Genomic DNA, 15,141 nt, shown 5'->3' on the forward strand with positions numbered 1-15,141 from the left:
AGGATGGGTGAGGATGAGGCTGTTTCCCAAAACAGTCATCTGCATCTCATCCTCGGTCTCCTTGGGGCTGATTGGAAAGACTTGACCAGCCCTTCCTCCTTCACAGGGGTGCCCTGCACAAGGTGTCTGGCACCATCACAGATGATGGAACTTCTGTGCATAAAATGTTGGGGGAAGTGCCAGTTCTAGGAATCTCTGAAAAGCACGAAGGAGCTGAGAGTTCTGGCCTCTGCCTCATTTTTAACCATGGCAAAACCGGACGATGGAGAGATGTGCAAGAGATGCCCAAAGCGCCAGAAGGGCCTGGTCTCCCAGCTCTGGCCCAGCGCCTCCTCCCTCTATAGCAGCTGCCTGTGTCTGCACTGGGTCACCAGTGTTGTCACCTTGCTTATTAAGAACTCAGGTGGTATCCAGCTTAACTTCCTCCAGAGGCAAAAAGTTATAAAAAGTCTCTTTGAAGAGCAATAATTCAGTGAAGAGGCTCATTAAGAACTGTAGACTGGAAATAAAAGGGGTAAAGGATTATCTGGGAAAATAGGCTACTTCTGTTTTATTCAGAATTTCCTGAAAGCGCAGGCCCTCGGCCAGGGCTCACGAGAGCACCAACTCTCTAGCAGACACTTTGCGTCCGGATGTGCTTTGACCCGGTGCGATCCGAGGTCCATTTTGCTTGGAGTTTATTAAATGCACGCCGCGTGCCGTGCTGCACACTTTTGTCTGTTCCCTCAGTTACTCCTTTCAGCAGCCCCAGGAAGGCAGCATTGCTATACCTGTTGTATGGACCAGGAAACCCCCACTCAGATTTGCCCTTGACCCCACAACTGCCAGTGATAGGTGGAATCTGGAACTGGGGATCCTGATGCCGTCTGTTTTTTTCCTTCCTGTAACAGTAAGGTTGTCTTTGCCCTCTCAGGTTCAACGAGGCACTTGGGTGTCTGGGGTGAATTGTCACCACTCAGTGGCGTTTGACTTCGTGGCCCGAGTGTAACAATGGCACTTTCTTTTCCTACACTTGCCAGTGCCTGACAAGACGATTGACGCCATTGGGTATTCCAGGCTATGCAAGTGTTCAGAATCCTGTGGCACAGTTTAGAGAGCATTAGGAAGGAGGCTGGCAAAGTAGGGCAGCCGAGCAGCAACCAGTTCCCCTCCTTGGAAGCTCCAAAACAAAGCCACCGTCTTTCCCCTGGGAGCGGTTGGTGCATAGCTGGATCCTCAGCAGCTGAGGGGCCCTCACCCTCTGGCAGCCGCTGGCCTGTCGGGATGCCTAGTGTTGGAGCAGCGTGCGCGGGTGGGTGGTTTCCAGGCCACTTATTTGTGAAGAGTAGAGCATCCGGTCTCCCTGCCCAGGCTGGTGGTGGTCTGAGGCTCTGTGGTCCTTCAGGGGACGATGATGGGCAAAGTGCTGGCGGCAGAGCAGTGGACAAAGGCCCTGGCCTCGTGGAGCTGAGAGTTGGCATGGAGGTAGACAAAGAGTGTATGGTGTACTTAGCGGCACAGGAGGTGCTGGGGGCAGTGCAGACGATGGAGTGGGGAGGGGACGTGCAAGCTGAGCTCTGAAGGGTGAGGAGCCAGTTGTGTGATGTGACAAGGAATTGAGGGGCCATATCTGGGAGACTAGAGGCCCATGAGGAGTTAAACGCAAAGGGATAGAAGGTTGCCAATGGGAAATGACGCACCAAAGGCCAAAGGCCAGCCTCGGGTGAAGCACCAGCTCCAGGATGCTCCCTGGGGGCTGGCGTCCTCAGAAAGTGCATCTTCCTGGGATTTGCAGCCTTGACTATTCATGGGCCTCTTTGGACAGGCTCAGTCTTCCAGCAGTACTTGGTTTGATCCCACCGATACTCTTGGCTTGACCGGCTGCATTTTAGGACAGCAAACTTAGACTTCTGAAAGGAATTTAAGAGGAACATCAACATTTAAGATGCGGTGCTCAGGATTGATGACATAGGTGATATTTATCTTCATGATGCTGTCAGCACTCAGAGTCAGCCCTTCCCTCTTCCAGCATCTCTGGAAGGGCTCATTTTTGCCCGTGGGCCCTGCCCCCGGCTGGAGGAAAGTGCGCTGGCTCCAGTCTACCAAAGTGGAGCTTCTGAGCGTCTGCAGTCCCAGGTCCAAAGATAGTGGCCACAGTTGAGGCCTGTGACAAGCCAGGGGATTGTTTATTGGAGGTGGCCCGGGGAGGTGGGAAATGAGACGGAGCCAGGGGCCCAAGAAGCTAGTCTGAGGCGTACCTTAGAAGCTGCTCCGTGACATTCACCACGGTGGAACCATTCACGTGGATCGTTCACGAAGTGTCTGTACGGAGACAGGCGCTGTACCATGGAGTGTCAGCAAAGGACCATGGAGCCCAGTAGACTTTTGCTGAAAGACCAAATGTATGTTGGTGGAGGTGAAGTCTTTGGTTAAAAGATTAGAGAGTATGGAAAACATGAGCCGCCCTTCCAAGCTTTTAGTTGAGTCTGGAAGAGCCCTGGTGTGCCCCCACCCACCTGAGGGATCCCACAGTGCTTTCAGCAGGAGCTCAATGTGGATATTCCTTTACCCTCCCGACAGCTCCCTGAGCCAAATATTCTTCTGTTTTATGAATAAGACACCTGAGGCTTACAGGATAATAGGTAACATCCCCAAGGCCACACAAGGAGGAGTTGGGGTTGGGAGTCATGTCTCTCTTTCCAGAGCCGATTTTGGCCTGCTTACAGGCTCCTGGAGGTAGACGTTGCCAGTCCCTGCAGTCCTGATCACGCTGCGAGGGGCTGGCTCTGGATGACCTGCTCCTCTGGGCCCTTCCAACCTTGCACCTGGAGCTGGAGCTCCTTGGGAGTGTTTTAAATCTCAGGTCTTCAAACGGAAACCCTGAGAACGTGAGGAGAAAATGGAGAAAATGGGAGACCAAGCATCCTTTTCTCACGATTCTCCCTGCTCTGTAATTCCCACTGCTCATTTCTCTCCACATTGTTCCGGAGGTGTCTTTTGAGAGTACACACACGGCAGGTGCTGCTCTGGGCAGGACACAAAGATCAGAGGGGCAGTGTTCCTGGCCTCAGGGCTCTCACAGATGTGGGGGTTGGACCGTTCAGCTGTTTAAAACACAGCCCATAGTAAATATCATAACACATGTTTAAACCAAGTGCTAGGAAACGGGCCGGGGGGTGGAGAACTAGATTGACTAGTGCCTGGAATGAGAGTGGGGCCAGGTGGAGAGGTGGCGAGACGGCATGGTGGGCTTTGGGAGCCCCTGGCAGGAGGGCAAGTACAGTGTGATGGTGGGAAGGATGGTGGAAATGTCAGAGCTGCAGGGCTTGTGGCTGGAGGTAAGACTGGGAAGTCAGGTTGCCTAGTGTTTCTTGAAAGATCTTTACAAAGAGCCAAGAATGAGTCTTGTGCATGTTAACTTACTATACGATGTGCCTCCTAATTGAGAAACCCCATGCTGCCTGCATATTTGTGAGGAAGGAAATAATTCCACGGATTTGCCATGGAGAAGTACAAAGAGGGCTGAGGCAAGGGGTGCAGATGTCTACAAGAAGGTGGGCAGTGTTGGATTAGAGAGCGCGAGTGCTTGCTAGGCGACCCCTTCCTGAACGGCGTGTGCTTTGAAATGTGCGTAGGAGCGTGTGAAAAGTACAAATTATTCTCTCTCTGCTGTGGTCTGGGCTACTGCCATTTGCGTTAGGAGGTCTCAGCAGAGAGATGACTGCACCTGTAATGGCCTTGTGAAGCTACCTGCCAGCTTGGCCTGTTTTCTGCATCTGGGAGCAGACAGGTGGTGTTGATGGTGGGAAGTTTCCAAGGCAATTTGTGGGATTCTTGGTCACCTTGAAAAAAAACTCAGTAGTGGAATGATCATAGGACTGGGTTGGAGACCTGCTCAGAGAACTGTCCACCCACCAGTCTTGACCATGTTCAGTTTCTTTTCCTGGCCTAAGTGTTCTCACATGGAAAACGTGGCCAGTGAAGCAGATGGTCGCAAAGAGCCTGTCCTAGTCTCTAATGACCGGACTGAGTTTTACTGCTTGGTTTGCTGAGGAGTTATTCCATCAATGATTTAGGAACTTGGTAGTTGGTAGGATATGGAGGTGGGGAAGGGTTAAAATAATTTCTTAGAGGCTTATTCTTTGCACACTTCTTTTCATCTTCTGATAAGCATAGCTGTTGTTTTCATAACCTGCCAGTGGATTCTGTGGGGCCGACTATTACTCTCATTCTAAACAGAATAGGCCTGTCTTTAATCACAAGAAAACAGCAAAGGAGTCCCAGAGGTCAGCACAGTCATTTGCTGGGCTCAAATTGCCAGCATTCTTTTTGTTCTCTGAAAATGAAGCTTTAAGCGACACGGGCTTACAGCCAAATACAGGCAAGACACATTCTGTTAGTCGCAGGAGGAAAACCATGTCGAAACTAAAAGTCCATACTGGTAGTAAAGTAGTTTTTCGAGAGCTACACCACAACCCCCAAAATTGACCTCTTAAGTTTAAAGTGACAACAGTAATACCTGGATAATCCTGCACATTCCTAGCGCCACCACAACCCAGTGAGATTAACAAAAGACCCATGGAACCAAACTTCATCTCCAAAGTATTCAGGTCAGCTGGGCTGCTGAAGGGGAGCAGCCTTGGTGTCTGGGCGTGGCATCTGAACCCTTACTTCCAGAACACCAGCATCCTCACATTTCTCAGAGAAAGCAATTCGCCTTGAGACGATTCCATTGTGAGTGGAAGAGACAAGGAGGCATTGTTCACCAGACAATGCCTGAAGTAAGGATTATGCAAAATGGACTCTTGACCTCTCTGTTCCAAATAAATGGGAGACTCCATAGTTTCCATAAAGCTTGCATTGAGCTAAATGATGTGAGTTGGATGTAGCATCCTTTGTCCAATCGGATCCCAAAATGTTAAGCACCTCGTTGTGAAAGACCAGATATTACACTTTGGCGGAGGTGTTGGGCTCCGTTAATCGATATCGTGGATGCTCATTATTGGCAGATTCTGTATTTGCGAGTCTGCTTACCTGCTAAAATTTATTTGTGTCCCCAAAATGAATACCCATGGTACTTTCGCAGTCATTCAATGGATACGTGTAGAGTAGCAAAGAATTTGAGTTGCTTGACAAGTCAAGTCGAACAAAGCAACACTCTGCCTTCTTGTTCCAGCTCTCATACTGTAAACAAGCGTCTTTTTCACTATTTAGTGTCATGTTTTTTGCATTTGTGTGCTTTTTTGTGGTGCTTTTGCTGTTTAAAATGGCCAAGTGTAGTGCTGCAGAACTGTGTTCTAAGCGCAAGAAGGCTGTGATGTGCCTTCTGGAGAAGATACATGTTAGATAAGCTTGTTCAGCCATGAGTTCTAGTGCCATTGGCCTTGAGTTCAATGTTAATCAACGGTATGTAGTAAACGTCTTTAAAACGAAACACACATAAAACAAGCTCATGTATTGATGGGTTGACATACGCGTTGTGACCAGAGGCTAACCTAACCCTGTATTTCCCGGTTCAGGGTTCTCTAAGTCAGTGTTGATGGCAACTTGAAAGAACGTTAACTACTGCACATAACAAGAATTAACTGTATTTGATGCTGGAATTTTGCTTTGTTTTCTGCTGAGGGTCTCTTTGACATCTGTCTGTAAATCTCCAACTTTTATCTGCAATAAAGGGGAGTTTGATTCCCACTATTTTTCTTATTCTGCTTGTCTCTCACCATCCTGCCTCCTCTTCTCATGCACACAAACTTTCATTCTCCACCATCTCCCATCTACTAGGCAACTGTGACATCTGCGTGAGCCAGGGGACTTCTCTTTGAAAGGAGCCCTTAGAAAAGTACCTTGGCAGAGAGTTTGGTGGCCAGAAAGGGCCAGACTGTACTAGGAGAGCCTGGATGCGGTGCTCCTGTTACCTTCCAGCCTCAGGAACAGGCAGATTGGATGGGGTTTAGTGAGGCCGTGGAAAGGGATAATTAGTAAATATAGCAACTCCCCTCTGCAGGCACCATGACAGCTCAGGAGTTTTCGAATACTCTCCAAATACAATACATTTTAATTACTTTTAAAACACCAGCAAAGGGTCATTCACAAAGCAAAATCAGAAGGGATTTTAAAGGCGCTGATTTTATAAAGTTAGCAGTTAAAACATGTTTTAAAAGCTTGTTCCTCTTCCATATACCTTACCAGATCTAAAAATAATATGAAGAAGTTATTTATAAATGTGGCTAAGTAAAATGCTAAAGAAATCTCTGTTAACTGCCTAGCCATAAAGAAATGGTTTTGGGGTTAAAGCTCTGTTCTGGTAAGCATGACGCTGTAACAGTGAGTGTCCCCACCTTGTAGCGCTATTCATACTCCCTTTCCTTTCCCAAAACTGGCACATGGATTGAGAAAATAGAAACCTATGTTTGTAAAAATCCAAACATACCTAAAAATAACAAGTTAATGTAACAAATTTGTGGAACTTACCACTCAGATTTAATAGATACTGTATTTTTGCTGTATATCTTTCAGAGCTTTTATTTTAAAGAAAATATTAGATATAGTTGAAATTCTTTGTACCCCCTCTTATCCTATTCCTTCCCTCAAGAGGTAGCCATGTCTAAAGTCAGTGTAATAGTCTGTTCTTGCACTGCTGTGAAGAAATACCCGAGACTGGGTAATTTATAAAGAAAAGAGGTTTAATTGGCTTATGGATCTGCAGGCTGTATGGGAAGTGTGGTGCCGGCATTTGCTCAGCTTTTGGGGGAGGCCTCAGGAAACTTACAATCATGGCAGAAGGAGAAGTGGAAGGAGGTATGTCTTACATGGCTGGAGCAGAAGGAAGAGAGAAAGCAGGGAGGGACTATATACACTTTTAAACAACCAGATCTCACGGTAACACTATTGCCATGACAACAATTAGGGGGATGGTGTTAAACCACAAGAAACTGCCGCCATGATCCAATCACCTCCCACCAGGCCCCTCCTCCAGCACTGGAGATTACAATTCAGCATGAGATTTGGGCAGGGACACAGACCCAAACCATTATCAGTCAGTGCGTATCATTTATATCCGTATTTTATATTTTTGATACATACATATGCAGCTACAACTCATTATTGTTTTGTGGATTTTTATTCGTGGTATGCAAGCTTCAGTAATAGGCTTTGTTTTTTTCATTCCTTCACTCATTTTGAGATCTATCATGTGGATACTTGTTGGCCTAGTTCACTGATTTCTCCTGTCATATAGTATGCCATGTGTGACTATATCCCAATTTGTCCACTTGTCTATTCGTGGGCATTTCCAATTTGACAGTTTCAAGCAATGCTGCCATGGACTTACTGCTAGTTAGCTATCTCCCGGAGCATATATGTGAGTGTGCGAACTGAGAAGAACTGCTGGCTAGAGAAGGGAAGAACTGGTTTGTTAGGTATTTTCATTTTCACCTCCGTTATTAACAAATTTCTCTCCAAAGCCATTGCATCGGTTTACACACCCATCAGCAAGATTTAAGATTTCTGTTTTCAAGTACCTCCCACTATGTGGTATTATGTTTTTTAAAGCCTTGCCAGTCTAATAAGTGTCAACAAGTGTCTCTTTAAAGTTATATTTTCTCTATTATTAATAAGCATGAACTTTCATGGGAACGGTCATTCTGAGTTTTTCTTCCTGTTAATTGCCTGTTTATAATATTTTATAAACATAATAATTTGCTGATTTCCTTCCTGGATTGTTTGTCATTTTTCTGACCTAAGAAAACAGAAAAGCAATGCTTACTATACAAGTGCAGTTCAGAGAGGGTTTAAGACCACTACCATGAGGCCGGGTGCGGTGGCTCACGCCTGTAATCCCAGCACTTTGGGAGGCGGGCTGATCTCCTGAGGTCAGGAGTTCTAGACCAGCCTGGCCAACATGGAGAAACCCCGTCTCTACTAAAAAGTACAAAACTTAGCCGGGTGTGGTGGCAGGTGCCTGTAATCTCAGCTACTCAGGAGGCTGAGGCAGGATAATTGCTTGTACCCGGGAGGTGGAGGTTGCAGTGAGCTGAGATTGTGCCATTACACTCCAGCCTGGGTGACGAGAGCAATACTCTGTCCCCCCGCCCCCAAAAAAAGACCACCATCATGAATTCTCCATGCTTCCCCTTGCACTTCTGCTTCCCTCTAACAGACCCCTGCTTCCCACCTCCTGACCCTCAGAGCCTGGCTCTACTAACTACCTTGAGAACTTTGGGACTAATATTACGATGCCCTTTATTCTTGTTGATGACAGTCACCGTGAGAATCCCAAGCCCTCCAGACGATCCCTCACCCTTAGCGACCCAGTCTCCACTCAGCTTCATACATTCCTTCCTTTGACTCAACTTCCTCTCCAATCCTGAAACCTGTTCTCAGTGCCCCTGAAAGTCACAGTCATCAGTGGTCTCTGGTCACCACCTCTTCTGTAAACATTTCCTGCTTGTTGCTCCAATGGAAACTGGGGCCCCTTAAAGCCCCTGCTTCCCCCATAGCCCTCTCAGGAGTGGCTCTTTTCTCTCCCGCGATGCCAAGAGGTAGAGCGGGCGTCTCCGATCCTCTTTGTTCCATCCAGACCATTGCCCCCTTGCCCTTCTAAACCCTTAGACATGAATCTTATGCCATTGGGCTAAACTGTCGGGGATTCAGTCATCTGTGGTTCCCCAGGCCACCTCCTGTGTTCCTTGAAGGCTTCAGCTCCCAGCCACCGTTACTGTCTCCAATCCAATCTCACATGACCCTGGGTGACTTAGGTGATCCTTTCCAAAAGCCTGGCCTCCTGGCTACCCAGTCTTCTCCCTACCACCCTGCCATCCATCCACCATTAGTCAGCCACTCCCGGGTTACACCTCAGGCCCTGTCATGGCCAGAAATGGCATTATCCGGAGTCCTAATTTCAAACATCCCGCTCTTCCTCCTTGCTCATTCCCTCTTATACCCTGACTCCAACCCCATTCCCTCAACTCCACAGGGGCCCCACTCATCCCAGTGGCTATCCATTGTCTCTCCTCATGCCCTCACTGCCCTCCCACCCTCCTTACATTTCAAGCCTACTGCTGCAGTCAACTCTCTGGGCCTCTCTTGATATTCAGACTCGACCACAGCCTGCACCTATGGGCTGGATGTGCCTGGGGAAAAGCACATCTCTGCTGACTGGTCTCATGGCCACAACCACACAGGGGCCTGTGGTGCTCCTGGGGGCACACGGCTCCCCAGACCTCTACCTTCCCAGGGAACTAGGTCCTTCTTTCCCTTCTCAACCTTCCAGCACCTTTGGGCCCTCATTTTACCTCTGCTGATTGGCTTTGTTCCCTATTTTACTGAAAAAATGGAGGAATCAGAAGAAATATTCCACGAATGTTTGAACCACTTCCGCTGTCCTGTGTCTGTGACTGCACCCTCCAGCCCCGCTCTGGTGAATGTTCCTGATGCTGCGTCTCACTGAGGTGGGGGTCGGGGGAGGGGTGCTCCCATCTCCTGTGCCCAAGGTCCGGTCCCCTCGGATCCGCTGGGGGCTTCGCCCCACAAATTTCCCCCACCCTGCTGCATCAACAAATTGGTCATGCAGTTTGATGGTCATTCCCACCAGCAAGAAACTGTTGATTTTTCCTGGAAAAAACTCAAAAGAGGCCAGGTGCAGTGGCTCACGCCTGTAACTTTGGGAGGCTAAGACAGGTGGATTACTTGAGGTCAGGAGTTCTAATCCAGCCTGGGCAACATGTTGAAACCCCTCTCTACTAAAAATACAAAAATTAACCGGGCGTGGTGGCATGCACCTGTAATCCCAGCTACTCGGGAAGCTGAGGCAGGAGAATCCTTTGAACCTGGGAGATGAAGGAGGTTGCAGTGAGCTGAGATCTCGCCATTGCACTCCAGCCTGGGTGACAGAGCGAGACTCCATCTCAAACAAACAAAACAAAACAAACTCAGAAGAGTTAGCTGCAATTCCTGTCATTTCCTCTCCGTCTCTTTAATGAAATAACGGTTAACGAAGAAAAGCCAAGCTTTGTCCCGAAAGCGCCCCCCACGCCCCTGGGACTCCCCTGCCTCCTGCTTTGCCCCACAAAGGGAACTTCCTTGGGGTGCCGTGTGCCCCACGGTGGGTTTACCAAGCTGTCTACATCAGGGCTGTAATGTGTGGTAACTGAAGGAACAGTTTGGTGGCCCGGAATGGCATGCTTAGGGCCAACCCAGGCCTTCCTTGCAGATGACCCTCACGCTGGCTGGTTTTCTTCCAAATTGGTGCCAATCTAATGATGTTTCCATGCTCAAAATTATGTCAATGGGGAGAATGGGGAGATACTGGTCAAAGTACACAAAACTTTAGTTAGACGGGGGACGAAGCTCAAGAGATCCGTCATACAGCATGGTGACTAGAGTCAATAATAATATATTGTATATTGAAAATTGCTAAGAGAGTAGATGTTAAGTGATAATATATTGTATATTGAAAATTGCTAAGAGAGTAGATGTTAAGTGTTCTCACCATAAAAAGTATAGGAAGTTATGTATGTGTTAAATAGCTTGATTTAGCCATTCCACGATACACGCATATATAAGAACATCAGGCTATACACCATACATATACACAATTTGTACTTCTCAATTGAGAAATTAAAATGTATATATACATCTCAACCCAAGCCTTCCTGTCTGAGCACTGTTGTGTGCTTGTGGCTGTGTTGTTCTCCCACTTGCTGAGCTGATTCTCTTCAGGGTAAATGAATCAGTGTGGGTAGATCCATTTCATTTTGCCTCCTAGGCCTATCGGAACCGCTGCGAGGACTGGTTCTGACGTAGGAGCTGCTTTTGTGTTGAATTGGGTTCGTGACAATGGTGACAGTCAGATGCTATGAGGGGTGAGGCCACCTTGAGCTGGGGGAGGGTGTGGGGCACTAGTTGTCCACCCATGTTCCATGTTACCATGTGAAAAAGTAGGTTACAGAGCATGTCAGTACAGCCTGTTCTCTTCTTAAAAGAAAATTGGCAGGGCGCGGTGGTTCACGCCTCTAATTCCAGCACTTTGGGAGGCTGCGGCGGGTGATCACCTGAGATCAAGAGTTTGTGACCAGCCTGGCCAACATGGTGAAGCCCTGTCTCTACTAAAAATACAAAAATTAGCCAGGCGTGGTGGCACACGCCTGTAATCCCAGCTATTCAGGAGACTGAGGCATGAGAATTGCTTGAACCCAAAGAGTCGGAGGTTGTAGTGAGCCGAGATCACGCCACTGCACTCCAGCCTGGGCAGCAAGAGCAAAACTCAAAAGAAAAGAAAAGAAAATTGTCTGGGAAAAAAAAAGACTTAAATGCTGAGCACCAACATATGAGCTGTTGTTATCTCTGAGTGTGATGATAAGGACTTTATTTTCTTCTTTTTAACTCCAATTCCTAATTTTTAAAACCAAGGACCCTGTGTTAAAAAGCCTATTAAAAAAATTTCCAATGACAGTCAAGAAAGACAGGACTAGCAAAATAGTATAAGAAACAACCTAAACGGTGATCACAGCAAACTTCCCTAGGTTGTAAACATGAGAGAAATGCCAGGCTTTTATTTAGAGAAAGCTAATTTGATTTGGAAGATCGTCAACCTGGTTTACGAAGTCATTGTCCCTGGGCCTTATTATGTTCTTTCTGTTCTTAGGAGAGACCTGAACGGAAAGGTTCTCAGCAAAGCATAACTAATAATGGAATTAAGATGGTAACAGTTTGGATTGTTTAGCCTAACAGAAAATGATGGCTTAAAAATGGTCTTTAAGTTAGTCAAGAGGTTTTAGGTGAGGACATTGACCAATTGTTAGCCATTTTCATAGAGGACAGAACAAGAAGAAATGGCCCTAAATTCATAAAGGGAGAGCTTAAGAGCGATCCCTGCCAAGGAGGCTGATGACACACTGGCTATTGATGAACACTGGGCTCCCTCAGTCTAGGAGGACTCAAAAGAGGAGGCTCCATCTGTCATAGAAGATCGAGGGGTATTTTCCTGAGGCAGGCTGGCCAGAAGGTTCCTTCAAGTTCCAGACCTATGATATCTTGACGAAGGTGTAAACGTACCTAATCCATTCCTGAATGACCTGTCCTGGAACTCAATGTCTCTATTTTTGGCCAGGCCCAGTCCTGGGAGAGCTGGTGGCCATCTGTGTGATTGGAGAGCTGCCAAAATACCATTCCTACTGTCGGGCCATGTCTGAGATCCTATCGGGCAATAGTTACTTTTTGGTCATCAAGAACCCGATGGGGCCTGGGCGCCGTGGCTGGCTCCTGTAATCCCAGCACTTTGGGAGGCTGAGGCGGGCAGATCACAAGGTCAGGAGATCGAGACCTTCCTTGCTAACATGGTGAAACCCCGTCTCTACTAAAAGTACAAAAAAAAAAAAATTAGCCGGGCGTGGTGGTGGGCGCCTGTAGTCCCAGCTACTCGGGAGGCTGAGGCAGGAGAATGGAGTGAACCTGGGAGGCAGAGCTTGCAATGAGCCGAGATTGCACCACTGCACTCCAGCTTGAGCGACGGAGTAAGATTCCATCTCAAAAACAAACAAATAATAAAATAAAAAGAACCCAATGGGGTGTGAGTGATGCACTTATGGTTTTCTTCTTCTTCTCCTTCTCCTCCTTCTTCTTGAAGTAATATTTGGGGATTTTGAGATAACTAATGAAGAATTTTCTCTCTTGAGGAATTGTTAAGAAAAATTATCCAAAACTTAGAACTAAGGCAAAGCAGAAAGGGGCATGTCCTCTCAATGTTGTGCTGGGACATTGTTTGACAGGCTGACCCAGGAGTTACTTTATTTTGAGGGAGAGTATACCTGTGTTTAACTTTACTGTTTACTAGATGATAAGCCTAAACACAGTGAAGTCACACGTTAACTTGTTAATTTCTGTTTCCTAGAAAAGATAACCAGAAAGGTTGTGGTCTTATTCCTGTGTAGGACATTAACCAGTTTGTGTGTGTGTGTGTGTGTGTGTGTGTGTGTGTGTTTGAGTCATGGCTTTGCTGTATCACCCAGGCTGGAGTGCAGTGGTGCAATCACAGTTAACTCCAGCCTCCACCTCCCAGGCTCAAGTGATCGTCCGCACTCAGCATCCCAAGTAGCTAAGACCCAAGGCTGCTCGCCACCTACACCCAGCTAATTTTTTTTTTTTTTTTTTTTTTGGTAGAGACGGCGTTTTGCCTTGCTTCCCAGGTTGGTCTTGAACTCCTAGGCTCAAGTGATCTACCCACCTCAGCCTCCCAAAGTGCTGGGATTACAGGTGTGAGCCACTGTGCCTGGTCTGGTTTTGTATCTAACCTAGCAGTCCTCGCATTCTTTGTTCTTAAATGCTGATGAATTCCATTACACAAGTGCTCTTTGATTCCTCTTTACTATCCTATTGGCTTGCTCATTAACAAGTTCAGTGTTCATTTTATATTTGTGTGAGAGTCACGTGTTTAGATTTTGAAACTTAATACTTTGACAGGAAGGAGAGGAGACATTAGGGCAATAACTTTAAGAGTGTGACGTTGATTCTCCTCTGCCTGAGATGAATATATGGTCATTCCTTGAAGCAGGAAGATGCATCAGTCCTCAGGTGACCCATGACTAGTTAACCCCTTGGTGAGCAAGAGCTAATTGGATTTTTTTCCAACCTTAACAGCTAGCTAAGCAAGGTCTGCCTGGTGGGTTGTGGGTGAAGCCACCCTGGGAAGCCAGGGTGGGAAAGAGGGAATTCTTCTTTGTTGTTTTTCGAGACAGAATCTCGCTCTGCTGCCCAGGCTGGAGTGCAGTGGCACGATCTCAGCTCACTGCAACTTCCACCTCCTGAGTTCAAGCGATTCTTATGTCTCAGCCTCCTGAGTAGCTGGGATTACAGGCACATGTCACCACGCCTGGCTAATTTTTGTATTTTTAGTAGAGACGGGGTTTTGTCATGTTGGCCAGGCTGGTCTCAAACTCCTGACCACAGGTGATGCACCCACCTGGGCCTCCCAAAGTCCTGGGATTACAGGTGTGAGCCATCATGCCCAGCCTGGAAGGAGGGAATTCTGGCTCCTGTTGTGACTGGGGTTCTGAAACAAGAGCCCTGGTGGATGCCAGGGTCAAACTGGAGAATCAGATTTCAGAGGGGAAGGAATTCAGGGAGAGACAAGTTCTGGCGCAGCTGCGGGAGAAGGTGGCTGAAGCGGGGTGGAAAGCTCATTGGAGCAGAGGAGTTAAGGCAGAGAGTGGCTGGGAGCCAAAGGAGCCACCTGTGGGGGTGCTGAGCTCCTCCCTGACAGTGACAGGCCCTGGGGTGGCAACAGTAGCAGCTGCTCTGGGCTGCCTGGAGGGAAGTGGAGTGCTTGGGGCAGAACCAGGCCTCAGCCATGGCCAGAGGGTGGAGGGGCCCCGGGAGGGAAAAGGGTGTCAGCGAAAGTCTCTTTTAAACAAAATGGGGGGAAGGAGTGGGGGGTGGGGGTGCATGTTACAGATCTATACGGGGAATGAGGGTCTAGGACAGAGTTGGTTTTTGTTTTGTTTTTTGAGACAAGGACGCACTCTGTTGCCCAGCCTGGAGTGCAGTGGCACGTTCATGGCTCACTGCAGCCTCAGCCTCCTGGGTTCAAGTGATCCTCCCACCTCAGCCTCCCAAGCAGCTGGGACTACAGGCACCTGCCATCACACCTGACTGATTTAAAATTTTTTTTTGTAGAAACGGGGTTTCACCACATTGTCCAGGTTGGTCTTGAACTCCTGGGATCAAGCCATCCCGCCCACCTTGGCCTTCCAAAGTGCTGGGAGTACAGACCTGAGGCACCTCGCCAGGCCAGGGCCAACATTTTGGACCAAGCCAAACGATTTCTAGGATGAGAGGCATGAAGGGAGGAGGCCATGAGAGACCCATCCATCCACCGTGAAAATTATCTGGTGACATCAACAGGAGGTCTGAGTGCCTGAGTGAGGTCGCAGCCTACCCTGCCCAAGCCCAAAGGCACAGGGAGGGCAACCTCAGACACCCGCTTATAGGGCAGGGACGTCTCCTGTTAGGCTTTTCTCGGGAAGAAAAAAGGGAGGAAGTGGCCTCCCCTGCCTCACCCGCCCGCCGCTGCTGAAAGTTGGAGGCGGCTGACGCACCTGCCCAAGCCATAGAACGCAACAGCGGTGCCTGCAGCCTGTGTGCCTGGAGGGCTTATTTTGCTGGTGG

The sequence above is a fragment of the Mandrillus leucophaeus genome, unplaced genomic scaffold (genome assembly GCF_000951045.1).
Source record: "Mandrillus leucophaeus isolate KB7577 unplaced genomic scaffold, Mleu.le_1.0 Scaffold582, whole genome shotgun sequence".
NCBI lineage: Eukaryota > Metazoa > Chordata > Mammalia > Primates > Cercopithecidae > Mandrillus > Mandrillus leucophaeus.